Here is a 16095-nt window from a genome sequence, read left to right as displayed (position 1 = left end):
CCATCTCAACTCACGGTTTATAGTCACTGCAGTTTTAATCAGATTTGTATGTAATAGTATTTCATAATTTTCCACAGAGTTCTTTTTCCTTTCTTCAGAAAAGTAAAACCTCCCAAACAAAGGAAATAAAGAAACAGAATAATATAGTTGGTGTGTGGTTATGTGGTGAGACCAGTCACTTCTCCACCCATTTGGCATCTTCCTTCTCCCTGACATGGACTCAAGGGTCTCAAGGTGAAAAACAAAACAAAACAACAACAACAACAACAACAACAAAAAACAAAACAAAAAACACACAAAAGAGTCTCAAGGTTTTCTCATTGTTCTTCAATTCTAATAGCCACATAAATTTCATCAATCCAACCAACTGGGGATAATAGGCATTGGTATATGCTTTGGTTCTAGTCCTGGATCTTTACTAACTAGCCTCTAATAAGCTATATGATCTATTAGATCTTAATCTTCTTAGCCCTTATTATAGAAAATGAGGCTTTTGAACTAAATGATCTTTATTGTCCCTTCCATTCCAAGTATCTATGTCTTGAACTTAATGGCAGCTTTCCATAATTAACCAAAGATATACAGTTTATTTTTATTCTTAAAACAAATTTTAATTAAAAGATAAGTTAGACAGTGCAATTTAAAGCAACCTGCCAGATACAAGGTAGTAAAAATGGCAAGTGACATTTACTAAGAGCCATTGTATGTCAGGTACTGTAATAACCATATCATAGAAGTTATTATGAATTAATCCTTGCCAGAACCTCATCACTATTATTTTACAGATAAGGAATAATGTTTTGAGAAGTACCTATCTAAATATGGATAGCCAAGGTGGAATTCTTTTTTTTTTTTAAAGATTTTTATTTATTTATTCATGAGAGACACACAGAAAGAGAGACACAGAGACACAGGCAGAGGGAGAAAAGGGCTCCATGCAGGGAGCTTAATGTGGGGCTTGACCCCAGGACCCCAGGATCACGCCCTGGGCTGAAGGCAGGCACTAAACCACTGAGCCACCCAGGAATCCCCTCCAAGGTGGAATTCAAACCCATTTTCTTTATCCTCCAAATTTATGCTCAGAACCAATGCAGCTGCTGCCCCTAGCATTCCGCTTTGAAGTGTACATTGATTCCTTCATACTTTTCAAGTTGTTTAACTTTTCTAAACCTTATTTGTATTGGTCCATTCATTCATTCAACCAGCAGCAATCAAGTGCTTATGTACCATAGGTACTATGATTGATATTATGATACAGAAGTGACTATGCCATTAAACCTACCTACGAAGAACTCATAGTTTTATTAAGGAGTTGAGCAAGATGGCACTTACAATATATTAATGTCATAGGTACTATGAGATATATGAGACAGGTGTGCATGGCACATGGAGAAAGGGACATGGGAGTAGAGATCAGGGAAATAAAAATCAGTTCCTCGGAGAATAAGAAGTGGAAAAATACTTGAATTGACACTTTAAGAACCAGTAGAAATGTGCTAGCTGAAAAAGGAAAGGAAGAGGCATTCCAGCGAAAAGAACAGATGAGTTCAGAGGTTTGTGAGGGCATCACATTTTCTGAGAACTGAGAATAGGTCTTTATTAATGAGGTACAGTGTGCATGATAAATACTGGGAGATTAATCTGAGAAATTCTACAACTGAGAAGACCTTGGTATCTCATGTTAAAGGTATGGAACTCTATCCTGAAGACATTAGGGAGTCCCTCTAGAATTTGAAACATGATATATTTATGTAATAGGGAAGTCCTTTTGGAAGCAGTGAAGAAGCATGAGTGGGATGGAGTGTGCTGTTGGCCTTGCTTTGGAGTAGGAAGAAGAGATGGAATCTACTGCAGGATGTGCAGCCCCCTCCCAAAAATCAGAGGAATCAACTATTGGAATATAGAGAAGCAGCTGAATTTTAATGATGTTTGGAGGTAGGCAAGCAGGATAGAAAGGATTTTGGTGGTGGAACAGATATTGGAAGTAGAAGAGAAGATACTATTGACTGTCACCAAAGTTTCTGGTTTAGCTTAACAAAATGGATGGTAGCTGGCTCTATTTTAAGAAACTAGTCATTAGAAGGAGGAAAGACCTAAAGAGACCTAAGTTCAGTCTAGAGCATGACATTCTTGAGTTGTCTGTGAAGTTTCATTCAGGTAGATAAATGTTCCTATTGCAAGTCAAGACATGGTGTTACCCTTAGGTAATATGTATTTGAGAGAAGGAGAGTTTTGTAAACAAATAACAGTGTCAAATATGTATTGGGCAGAGATATCAGTTAAAAATAATTACAATAGCAATAATACTAACAAAACTATAAGGAGTATAATTTTAATTACTATGTGGAGGAATTGAGTAATATATACTTTATATTAATGCATACATTACCCCGATAATGATCTAAATATAAACACCTGGATATGAATGCTTTTTATAGAGATGATAAATAAAAATGAGATTGTGTAACTTATCCACAATTATGCTGTTAGTGAAAGTAAGTGTAAGAGCTGATATTCAAATTCAGGTTTGTCTAGGTCTCCAAAAACCAGTATTCTATTTGTATATTTGTTTGTTTCTTAGCCACAACACTTCTTTGAGTTCATAAAGAGGGAAAATTATAAAAAGGAGAGAGCAAAAAAGATCAAAGTTCCAAGAATGACAGTTCTAAAGAACAGATGTGAAAAAGACGGATTTGTACAGGAGATTTTGGGTAAAAAGATAGAAGGCAAAACTCAGCCAGGGGTTTCATGTAAACCAAGGGAAAGATACTATCAGGAAGTAGGGAGTGATCTACCATTAGCTGTGGCCAGGAGGAGTAAGATAAGGACTCAAGTGAGTCCTTTGAATTGGGAATATGTAGGATGTGAGTGACCTTTGTCAGAGCAATTTTGCTGGCAGGTGTCACAGATACCAAATTACACATGGTTGAAGACTGACAAAGACATGAGAAATTGGCACCACAGTACAGACTATTCTCATTTTAAAGGTAAAATTGTTATATAACATTATATAAGTTTCAGGTGTATAGTATCATCATTCAGTAATTTCTATGCACTACAGGGTGATAACCATTAAAATCTTCACATAAAGTTGATCCCTTCACCCATTCCCCACCCCGTTCCCTCTGTTAATCACCAATCTATTCTCTGTATCCATGAATTTGTTTTTTTGTTTTGTTTGTTTGTTTTTAGATACCATGTATGAGTAAAATTACACAGTTTTTGTCTTTCTTCTTCTGACTTATTTCACTTAGCATAATACCTTCAAGGTACCATCCATGTTGCAAATAACATGATTTCATACTTTTTATGGGTGAGTAGTATTACATTGTATGTACATTGTAAATAATACTGCAATAAATATAGGAAGGCATATATCTTTTTGAATTAGCATTTTTGTATTCTTTGGATATACACCCAGAAGTGAAATAGCTAGGTCATATGGTAGTTTTATTTTTAATTTTTTTGAGGAGTCTTCATACTATTTTTCATAGTGCCCTAACCAATTTACATCCTCACCAACAGTGTGCAGTTTTTCCTTTTCTCCACTTCCTCTGCAATAGTTGTTATTTCTTATGTTTTGACAACAGGGATGGAATGATATCTCATTATGGTTTTGATTTGCATTTCCATAATTGGTCATATTAGCATTTTTTCATGTGCCTGTTGGCCATCTGTATGTCTTTGGAAAAATGGCTGCCTATTCAGATCTTTTTCCCATTTTTTAAAAAGATTTTTTCTTTATTCATGAGAGCGAGTGAGCAAGTATGAGTAGTGGTAAGGACAGAAGGAGAGGGAGAAGCAGACTCCCTGCTGAGCAGAGAGCCCATCATGGGGTTCAATCTCAGGACCCTGAATTAAGGCAGACGTTTCACTGACTGAGCCACCAAAGTGCCCCCTATTGCCCATTTTAAATTGTTTTCATTGTTCTTGAGTTATATGAATTGTTCATAAATTTTGGATATTAATTCCTTATCAGATATAAAAAATTAAAAAACACTTTTCCCATTCAATAGGTGTCCTTTTTGTTGTAGTGATGGTTTCTTTCACTGTGCAGTTTCACAGTTTGATATAATCCTCTTTGTTTATTTTTGCTTCTGTTACCCTTGCCTTTGGAGTCAGATCCATAAAAATATTGTCAAGATTGATGTCCAGGTGCTTACAATCTATATTTTCTTCTAGGAATTTTATGGTTTCAGGTTTTACATTCTAGTCTTTAATTCATTTTGAGTTAATTTTTGTGTATAGTATAAAATAGTGGTCTAGTTTCATTGCTTGGCATGTGGCTGTCCACTTTCACTGGCATATTTATCGAGAGACTGTCCTTTGTATGTTTTTGGTTACTTTGTCATAAATTAATTCTCCATATATGTGAAGGTTTAACTCTGCCTCTCATTTTTATTCCATTGATATGTGTCTATTTTATGCCAGTGCCTTACTGTTTTGATTACTATAGCTTTGTAGTATAGTTTGAAACCAGGGAGCATGATACTTCCACCTCTATTACTCCTTCTCAAGATTGTTTTAGCTATTAAGGATCTTTTGTGCTTCCATATGAATTTTAGAATTTTTTGCTAGTTCTGTGAAAAATGTTATTAGACTTTTGATAGGGATTTCATTAAATCTACATTTCTTTGGTAGTATGGACATTTTAATAATAATAATTCTTCCAATCCCTGTGCATTGAATATCTTTCCATTTATTTGTGTCTTCTTAAATTCCTTTAATGTCATAATTTTCAGTGTACAGAACTTTCCCTCTTTGATGAAATTTATTCCTAGGTATTTTGTTCTTTTGATGCAATTTTAAATAAGACTGCCCCCCCCCTAAAAAATACTGTTCCCTTAATTTATCTTTCTGATAATTCATTAGTGTATAGAAATGTCACAGATTTCTGTATGTTAATTTTGCATGAAGCTACTTTGCTGAATTCATTTTTTAGTTCTAACAGGCTTTTGGTGGAGTCTTTTGGGTTTTCTATATATGGTACATGTCATCTGCAAATAGTGGCAGTTTCACTTATTTCTTTCTGATGGGGTTGCACTTTATTTCTTTTTCTTGCCTAAATGCTTTGGTTAGGATTTCTAATACTATGTTGAATAAAAGAGGTCAAAGTGGACATGTTTATCTTATTCCTGATCTTAGAGAGTATGATGCTATCTGAGGGTTTGTTACATATATCTTTTATTATGTTTAGGAACACTCCCTCTATAACCACTTTGTTTAGAGCTTTTATCATAAACGGATGTTGAATTTTATTCAAATGCTTTTTCTGTGTCTGCTGAGATGATCATTAATGTGATTTTTACCCTTCATTTTGTTAATGAGTATCACATTGAATGATTTGTGGATGTTTAACCATCCTTGAATCCCTAGAATAAATCCCACTTGATCTTGGTATATGATCCTTTTAACGTATTGTGGAATTCAGTTTGCTAATATTTTGCTGAGGTTTTTTACATCAATGTTCATCAGTGATACCGGCTGTAATTTTCTTTGCCTGTTTTAGTATCAAGGTAATGCTGATCTCATAAAATGAGTTTGAAAGTATTCTTTCATCTTCAATTTTTTTTTCATCTTCAATTTTTTGAAGGAGTTTGGGGATAGGTATTAAATCTTTGTATGTTTTGTAGAATTCACCAGTGAAGCTTCTGGCCCTGACTTTGTTTGTTGGGAGGTTGGTCTCTAATTACTGATTCAATTTCCTTATTAGTAATTGGTCTATTCAGATTTTCTATTCATGATTCAATCTAAGAATATTTTATGTTTCTTTTTTTAAAGAATTTATTATTCATGAGACACACACAGAGAGAGAGAGAGAGAGAGGCAGAGGCAGAGGCAAAGACAGAGACAGAGGCAGAGGCAGAGGCAGAGGGAGAAGCAGGCTCCATGCAGGAAGCCCCATGTGGGACTTGATCCTGAGACTCCAGGATCATGCCCTGAGCTGAATGAAGGCAAATAGTCAACCACTGAGCCACCCAGGCAACTCATATTTTATGTTTCTAGGAATTTAACTATTTCTTCTAGGTTATCCAATTTTTTGGTATACAACTGTTCATAGTAGTCTCTTATGATCTTTTGTATTTCTGTGGTGTCAATTGTCATTTTTATTTCATTTCCAAGATTTTGTTTACTATACTCCTCTTTTTTCTTGGTTAGTCTAGCTAAAGGTTTATCAAGCTTGTTTATCTTTACAAAGAATTAACTCTTAGTGTCATCGATCTTTTCTATTGTTTTTCAGTGTCCATTGCATTCATCTCCACTCCTATTTTCATTATTTTCTTCCTTCTACTAACTTTGAGCTTTATTTATTCTTTTTACTAGCTTTGTTAGGTATAAAATTAGATTGTTAATTTGAGATTTTTCTTGATTTCTGAGGGAGGTCTGCTACTGTTTTCTGAGGCAGAACTGCTTTTTCTGCATCCCAAATATTTTGACATATTTCCGTTTTCATTTATCTCCAGGAGTTCTTAAATTTCTTCTTTGATTTCTTCCATGACCCATTGGTTGTTCAGTAGCATTTTGTTTAATCTCCATATTTTTGTCATTTTCCAATTGCATCTTGTAATTTATTTCTAGTTTCCTACTATTGTGGTCGAGAAGATGCTTGATATAATTTCAGTCATTCTGAATTTTTTGAGACTCGTTTTATGGCCTAACAAGTGATCTACCCTACAGGATATTTCATGTGCAGTTGAGAAGAATGTGTATTCTATGGCTTTTGGATGGAATGTTTTGTATAAATCCTATTAAGTCCATTGGCTATAATGTGTCAATTAATGCTGATGTTTCCTTATTAATTTTCTGGTTGATGATTTATCCATTGATATAAATGGGGTATTAAAGTCCCATACTAGTATTGTATTGCTGTCAATTTCTTCCTTTAGGTCTATTAATCTTTGCTTAATATATTTTGGTGCTCTTATGTTAGGTGCAAATATGTTTATAAATATTATAACTTCTTGTTGGATTAACTCCTTTGTTATTATGTAATACCCTTCTTTGACTTTTATTAGTCTTGATTATTTAAAAAAAATTTCAATTAGTTTTTGTTTTAAAGTATATTTTATCTGAGTACATCTTCCCCAACTTTCTTTTCATTTCCATTTGCATGGGATTATCTTGTCCATCCTTTTACTCTCAGTCTGTGTGCTTACCTGTGAAGTGAGTCTCTTGTAGGCAATATGTAGATGGGTCTTGTTTTTTCATCCATTCATCCATTCTATGTCTTTTGATTGGGCAGGTTAGTCTATTTACAGTTCAACTAACTATTGGTTTGTATGTACTTACCTCCATTTTGTTAATTCCTTTATGATTGTTTTCATAGTTCCTCTCTGTTCCTTTTGTCTCTTTCTCTCTTTCCTGTGGTTTACTGGCTTTCTTTAGTCATATGTTAGATTCCTTTCCCATTTTCTTTTGTGTATTTAGTGTAAGTTTTTGCTTTGTGATCACCATGAGGTTTGCAAATAACTTCCTATGTATATAACTGAGTTGATAGAAAGTTAAATTTGAACATATTCCAAAATTGATACTTTTCCTCTCCTTCAAAATGTTTTGCTTTTTAAATTTTTTTATATTTTTTATTTCAAGTATAATTAACATACAATATTACATTAGTTTCAGGAGTACAATATAATGATTCAGTAAATCTGTATACTTGTCAGTGTTCATTAGCATAAGTGTACTCTTAACCCCCTTTATCTATTTCATCCATTCCCCCTTGACACACACCTCCCTTCTAGCCACCATGTCTGTTCTGTTTTGAAATTCCAAACCTCAGCCTGGGTGTTTGTGTTGTTGTTTGTCCCTTTTAGTCTTTGTTTCTTAAATCTCACCAAGAACCCTCCTGCACTATTGGTGGAAATGCAAATTTGTGGAAGCACTGTGGATATGGAGGTTCTTCAAAAAATTAATCAGGGGGGATCCCTGGGTGGCACAGCCGTTTGGTGCCTGCCTTTGGCCCAGGGCGCGATCCTGGAGACCCAGGATCGATTCCCACGTCGGGCTCCTGGTGCATGGAGCCTGCTTCTCCCTCTGCCTGTGTCCCTGCCTCTCTCTCTCTCTCTCTCACTGTGTGCCTATCATAAATAAATAAAAAAATTTTTTAAAAAAGAAAAAAATTAATCAGAATTACCATCTGATCCAGTAATTCCACTACTCAGTATTTATTCAAGAAAATAAAATCATTAATTCAAAAAGATATATGCACCTCTATGTTTATGGCAGCATTCTTTATAATAGCCAAGATATGGAAGCAACCTGTGTCCAGACAGATGAATGCATGTTTTGCATTTTCGATGTCATATTTTACATCATATTTTATTTATCTTTCAATTAATTATTATAGTTTTAGTTAATTTTACTAACAATTTTACTATGAAGGTTAAGGTAGTTGCTTTGAAAGTGATTGATCCACTACCTTTATTATATATTTACCATTTCCAGTGAGAATTTTACTTTTGTATGTTTTCTGTTATTAATTATTATTAATTCTTTTCAGTTTAGAGAGGTCCTTTCAACATTTCTTATAAGGGAATTTAGTGTTAATGACTGCTTTAGCTTTTACTTATCTAAAAAGCTTTTAATCCCTCCTTCAGTTATGAATGATAATCTTACTGGTTAGAAAATTCTTGATTGAAGGTTTTTTCTTTCAGCACTTTACATATATTATGCCATTCTTTTTTGGCTTGCAAAGAAAGAATTTTGCTGAGAAATCTGCTGATACCCATGTGGAGCTTTTCTTGTATATATTATGTTGTATTTCTCTCACAGATTTTAAGATTCTCTCTTTATCTTTACCTTTTTAATTACTATGTGTCTCATTGTGACTCTTTTCGAGTTCATTTTATTTTGGACTCTCTTGCTTCCTGGATCTCTATGTCAGTTTCCTTCCTAAGATTAGGGAATTTTTCAGCCATTATTTCTTCAAATAAGTTTTCTGGCTTTTTCTCTTTCTGGAGCCCCTATAATGCAAATGTTATTCCACTTGATGTTGTCTCAGAGAGTCTTCTAACATTTCATTTTTAGAAGTCTTTTTTCCTTATGTTGCTGTGAGTTCTGTCATGTGAGTTCTATTACTTTGTTTTCCAAGTCACTAATTTGATCTTCAGCTTTATCCAGTCTGCTGTTGAACCCTCTACTGTATTTTTCAGTTCAGTTGTTGTATTCTTCAGTTCTGTAATTTCAGTTTGAATCCTTCTTATATTTTCTGTCTTATTTATCTATCCATCCATCCATCCATCCCTCTCCCGTGTTTTATGAGTATCTCTATGACCATTTCTTTGAACTCTATCATAGATTGCTTATTCCAATTTCCTTAATGTCTTCTTTTCTGATGATTTGTTTTGTTCTTTTGTTTGGAATGTATCCCTCTGTCTCCTTACTTTGGCTGACTCTGTTTTATGCACATCAACTACCTCTCTCAGTTTTGAAGGAGGGGGTCTTTGTAGGAAATTTCATGTGGAAGTGAAGACACAATTCCCTCTAACTACTAGAGCTAGTGCTCAAGGATCACCCCAGTGTGGGCTGCACATATGCATTTGCTGTCTTGGTGGCCACATCCATGGTGCAAGAAGAGTGGCTGGGGTTGGTGCCTTGTCTGGCTGCCAGTATAGGCTAGTCTTTCAAGAAAAATGATTAAGAAGGGAAGGCAAGAGTGGCTACATTGAGACACAGGTTATGCTTCTATCATAGCAAGTTTATTGTAGTGGTGACAATGTAACATTTTTCACTAGGCTTATGAGTAAAGAGTAGCTATAATAAGACTTCTCAATATTAGAAACCATTAGGGAATAATACATTTTAGATCACTTCCCAAAATAACAATCAATATATTTCCTATAATTTGACTTCTAGGGCCTTAAAGTAAATTGCTTGAAGAAACTGGACCTTAAAGATTACAGATGGCAAATGTTTGTAATATATCCATATTCAAGTAGAGATCAAAGAAATACAACCACCAAAAGAATTGTGGACTTATAATGACAACTGGGCATTGACTAAAAGTTCTCCTTAAAAGTGCTATCTTAAAGATTATAACTCAGACTTTTAAGAAACTAAGGTGATTGGCAGTGGAAGGAATCACATGTGAAATTCCTTAAATGAAAACTTATTGACTTAAAAAAAAACAAAAACAAAAACAAAAAGAAGAGATGGCTAAAGATCAGACCTCAATTAGAATGGTTACAAGAAAGGCAGTGCCAGAGAGGTAATTTATTATTTATCCATGTATTTACTTGGCTAGATTAGAAGTACATGTATTTTTAAAGCTGAAAAGTAAAGAGTAGCAGGCAGTATGAGGGTTAAATCATAATAGTCATAGTCAAATCATCTAGTAAGAGACTATCATGAATCCTGAAGCAAGGTCTATAATAAAATGAGAAGGAAGGGGCATTCAGTCAAGTGCACAGGTAGATGTGCTGACCTTGTCTTGAATTGATCAATGGGTAATTAGCCTTTGACTCCAGAGAAAATACTTAATGATAGAAGAGTAAATTGGTACATTGGTATGAGGAAGGGTGAGAAATTGATGCTTGTGCATGAGTAATTGAATTTTCTCCAGCCAGGGGAGGCTATGGCAATTTTTCCTAGTATGAAATATTGAAAATATGGGTTTCAAGTACAAGTATAAGAGAAAATTCCAGCTGGGGTTGTATATCTGGAAGCCATGTGTAGTTGTGTGCATAAGAAGAAGACCTTCCAGTACTAATGTGAGGTTTAAAAGAGGTAAACCGTTGACTCTTGGAGACAAGCAGAGGGTAAAATCCCTTCAAAAGAGATGGAGAAGTTTGGAAGGAGTAGCACTCAGAATCTGAGAAAGGCAACAGTAGCAAAGAGCTGAGTGCTGAACAAAGTGTACTGCCACAGCATGTTAGAGAAAATATGATGGAAATGACCAGTTAATTCCTAACAAAGTAGATAACTTAGTTAAAGCATTTTTGGTTGTGTTATGGGAGAGAAAATAAATACATTTTTTTTCCTATAAACTAGACAGACTTTAGAAATTACAGCCTTCTTTCCTCCCTCCCTCCTTTTCTTTTCCTTCCTTTTTTCCTTTTCTTCTTTGCTCCTTTTTTAGAGTTAAATTTCATTTTATTTTATGATTTTGTTTATTTATTAGAGAGAGAGAGAGAGAGCACCAGCAGGGGGAGAGGCAGAGAGACAAGTGGAATCCCCACTGGGCAGGGACTCCATCCCAGGACCCTAAGATCATGTCCCGAGTCAAAGGCAGATGCTCAACTGACTGAGCCACCAAAGTGCTCCTGGAGTTAAATTTTAAATGAAAGCTATTTGAATATATTTTAAATTGAGAGCAAAACATAAAGTGGGAAAATAGAGGAAAAAGAGATACCGGACAAGACTAGATACTGCATTCTCTAAAATGGGAACTAAGGATAAAGAATGGTGAGTTTTGCGGGGAAGTAAGTTCTAAGGATGAGAAGATTCCTGTCTGGTGGCCTCTCCATTCTCTGAAGATGTCTACTAAGAGAACATAGCTGTGGACATGGGATGAAGCTTAAGAAGATTGATAAATGAAGGAAACAGCACTGCAGGGCAGGAAGAAGGGAGCTAATGCCGAAGGAAACAATGGAAAGAGTTCAGTAACCTCTACAAAAAGTGAAGGTGTATTATTCTATTATAAAAATGGAAAAGCATTAACAATATAGATTCTGCAAAATATCCATGATTTGTGGAATAACTTCTATAATGTTCTGTAGAACTTTGGGTCAGACATTAAGCTGTGAAATGACTGACAGACTCCACTTCCTCCGATAAAAAGACTAAGTTCCGCTTTATTAAAATTAAAGAAACATTAAATCTCAATAGATTTCATATACTTAAAACAACAGAATTTAAAACTAATAGAAGTCAATAAATAGAGGAAAAAGTTGAAGTAGGATTGTCTAGAAAGTAAAATTTCTTGGTTACACTGACCTTAAATTTAGTTATTCTTACCTGTAAACTAACTTAAAATGTTTGGGAGTTCAGGCTTAGCGTGTCCCCAGATGCCAAGGTCTGTGGCTCTGTCTTGAATCTCTTGATAAAAAGAGATTTTTTTATCCTCTTGAGAATGCTTTTTCTTAGCTCTTTCTTGATTTATTATTCCATTAACAATGTCAGTGCATTAAAGTAGAACTAGGGGGATACCTGGGTGGCTCAGCAGTTTAGCACCTGCCTTGGGCTCAGGGCGTGATCCTGGAGTCTCAGGATCAAGTCCCGCATCAGGCTCCCTGCATGGAGCCTGTTTCTCCCTCTGCCTGTGACTCTGCGTCTCTCTCTCTGTGACTCTCATGAATAAATAAATAAAATCTTTAAAAAAAAAAAACAAAATAAAGTAGAACTAATATAAGGTAACTTCCTTAGCTTCACTAACCTGGGGAAACAAGAGTATGGAATCATTGAATTATTCTTCCATCCACATCTGTATTAAGGACCCACAAAGACTTTTTAGAACAGGGTTTGGTAGCTAGCATATACTCAATTAATATTACCTATTTATAAAATATTATATTCAATGAAATACTATGTGTATGTGTCTCTCTCAAAATGAATCTGAAACTTGGCATACTGGCTAAGAATGCTTTGAAACATCTCTCAAATGAACAATTTTTAGATATTACATTTTAGAAATGAAATAACAGTATCAGATAATTGGCAGCAAAGTCATTTTCCCAAGTACTGATGCCAAGCACATGGCAGACATCCATTATGGGTTGATGTAGATCAAAAGGGGCTGAGACACCATCTCATGCTTATAGAATTTCAGAATTAAAGACATTTGGAAGGGAAAAGTTAGCATCATTTGCCATGTGAAAGCCAAGCCATGTGCACTGAGCTGCTTTTCCTCACTAGCCAGGCCCCAGTCATTTCATTCTTATTTACCACCCTCTTTGGATTTCTTATAATAGCCAATGCATACAGAATTGGTCAAAACTAAATGCTTCACTCCAGTTACAACAAAGCCTGACTTAGGGTCTTCCTGTTGGTGACAAGTTTCTGTATTTGCTTGACAAGCCAGAACTTTTCCCCCTCTCCAGATGAGTATGCATGAGTGAACCATCTAAAAGTACTTAGAAAAAAGCAAAATATGTGTTTACTCCTTCTAGAGAAGGGAGGAGACAAACATCTCTCTCCTTTCCTGGACCCTCACCAAGGCCCAATTTTTTTCTATAAGATCTTACCACATTCTCTGTTCACTGAGAATAAAAGGCTCTTTAACAAAATAAATTTATGAATCAATACACAGTTTTAAAATATACTTGAGCACTTCCAGGACATTGAAAGACCTCTTGAAATAATGTATTCATACTCCCTGGAACACATAATCCATATACACATGGTGAAGAAATGACTTGGAGCTAACAGTAGGCTGTAGAGGGTAGAAGGAGGAAAACGGCAATTGACTTGTCATGTTAAACTCTGTATAACACGGATGAAGTGGAGATTTTAAACTGCAATGTTATTGTAAATTTTCCAGTAATCTAGATTTCTGAATTGCAAATACTGGAAACCAGTTCTGCCTTCCTGCTTCACACTGACAGCGACACATTGCTTGCCCACATCAGAGATCTTGTGGCTTTTGATTCATTCTGTTGTTGATGCCTCCTCTTTTGTTTTCTCAAAATGTAAATATTTGTTCTGTCTGCATCCTAATTGCTAGTCTTGGTGTCTTATTGTGTATGAGGGCTGTGGTAACTCAGATGCCTCAGGATCCCTTGCTATGTGCTGGGATTTCATGTCTTATGACATTAGCTTGGCATAGCTGTCAGCTACCCTGTTCCATGCCCCTGACTAAACTGCAGTTATGTCTCTAATTGAAAGCCAAAATTATTTTATTCCTCTCTACAGAGAGGAAACCCAGAACTATTATTCTGTACACACACCAAACCACAGGAGCCTGGGTGAGGGTCTGTAATGACAGGGCCTCCTACACAGCACATTTGCAAGCTTTCTACTAATTACCTTAATTTTCTTTGTCTAGACTAACTTATTGCATTGAAGAGCTCCTTTTCTAAAGGGATGGGGGTGGGGGTAAAAGGGACATCGTTAGTCCTTCAATTCCTGCCAAATAAAGAGGAGAGAAAAACATGAATAGAACCAAGAAAACAAATAAAACAGAACGAGAAGATTAGCCCTTGAGTGGGCTGTTTCCTAGAGCACACACTGGTTTAAAATTGATCTGGGAGGTTATGATCTAGTAAGACCAGAATCTCTACCCTTAACAGCAGAAAACACATTAAGCAATATATAAACCCAGAGAAGAAAGGTGTTTCATAAGAAAAGACAATAAGTAAATAGGAAAATGACACTCATCAGTCTATTCCCTACATCATCAGCAATAATGAAAATTCTTCTGTTTTGTTCTGTTTTCATGACATTTTCCAAGTTTGTCTTTTCAGATTGAAAGAAAATGGGTTTGTGTGGAATAACCTGGCTTCTCTTTGGCTCATGCTTGTGGTGAACACTAAGAGAAATGTAATATTTCAGCTATTAGCCATTTTGAAAATTTTTTCCTTGGATAAAGGGGTTGGATCAGCTTGAATAATAGCAGGCTGCATTTTCACATCTTAAGAGTTATAGATGAAAGCAAATGTTGATATTTACAGACTGTATGGCTCTAAGCTAGGGAGAGGAACACCAAAGGTGCTCATAGATTGCAACGGTGGATTGAAAGACCAAAGGGCAAAGCTGGTCCCTCCTGGGCTCAGCTGCCCTTTTGGTTGCCAGCAGTCCAAGGCCATGGGAACACTGGTCCTGGCTGCAAGCCCTAGAGGCTCTGTTCCTGTGGGACACTCTCTTTAACCAAATTCTCAAGCCCCTGCTGGTTAACTCACTTCCCACCTCTCTTCTGTTGGGAACATTACATTTATTTCCATTTGCATATTCAAAAACTTATTGGTTTCCTAGGATATGATGATGGGTTTCATTTTACTACTATCTTGTGTTTCAATTATATTTCCCTTGATTGATCTAGTTTTGAGTTTGGTTAAATTAACTGTCAGTGGGCCCAAAATTTAAAGTGTTATTTTTTTGCCTCTTCATACATTGTGCATAATAAAGATATTTTTCCTGGATTAAATATTGGGTTTCTGTTTCTAAATCTGAGTGAACTATTGAGGCAAAGATTGTGAAGGTACCAAAATGTGTCTTCTGTCACTGGCCGCAGGTAATTGTAAATAATCTGGCCTGGGTAGGTACACACTTGGAAATGAGCAGTGCTGCTGCTATCTTCATCACTCATTTATCCATGGCATTGCTCTGAGCCCTGTTTCTGAGAGAGATAATTATATATTGATTAGATCAGTGGTTTTCACCCAGGCCTGACTTTGCTCCCCAGGGGATATCTGTCAATGTCTGGAGTCATTTCTGGTTGTCACTACTGGAGAATGGAGTGTTACTGGAATCTAGAGGGTAGAGGCCAGGGTTAATGCTAAACATCCTTCAGTGCTCAGGACAGTCTTCCACAAGGAAGAATTATCTTGTCCCTGATGTCAATAACATCAAGACTGAGAAATAATGAATTAGATTGACAATTTGCTACTTTATCACATCTCTACAGATGTGATGAAATTCAGAGCTATCTCTATTCACTTTATGGCAACTGACTCAGCATTTTACTTTCTTAGGAGGTGATACATTTTTCTTACAATGCTGGGTAACTCCTTGGATTTTTCACTTGGTTTTTAAAGGAACTAGAATCATATGAAGCTTTGGCAGAAGAAGATTAAAACCAAGCAAATCTGACATAACACTTTGCTTATGCTTCTGACTTCGGACAAAAGGTGTCATAATTTTTTGTGCTTAGTAGATTTGTCTCTAGACTTTTTCCTAGTAAATTGAAATTCTTCAAAATTATTCACCACCTCTGAGAAAGAAAAATCTCCTTCTACCTATACAAATTCTATAAAATCCCACACAAAATTCACCTTCTTTTTGAAGCCTTCTACTTTACTTCCTACCCATTCTCAAGATCTCATTAAAACATTAATTCCTCTGTGAAGTATCCCTAAATGTTGTAGGCTGAATTTTCTGGGTCACTATATTTTGATTATTTGTCTAATTTTATCTCCTGCATCAGATTGTGAATTACCTCAG

The 16095-nt window shown here is 35.6% G+C and overlaps 1 protein-coding gene across 3 annotated transcripts in view; it reads right to left on the bottom strand.

Moving 5' to 3' along the window:
• Positions 1-16095, bottom strand: part of GREM2 (gremlin 2, DAN family BMP antagonist) — a 112696-nt gene that overhangs the window by 37103 nt on the left and 59498 nt on the right. The gene's annotated exons all lie outside the window — the stretch shown is intronic.

The sequence above is a fragment of the Canis aureus genome, chromosome 6, assembly GCF_053574225.1.
Source record: "Canis aureus isolate CA01 chromosome 6, VMU_Caureus_v.1.0, whole genome shotgun sequence".
Lineage (NCBI taxonomy): Eukaryota > Metazoa > Chordata > Mammalia > Carnivora > Canidae > Canis > Canis aureus.
This window is presented reverse-complemented; position numbering and strand designations above follow the sequence as displayed.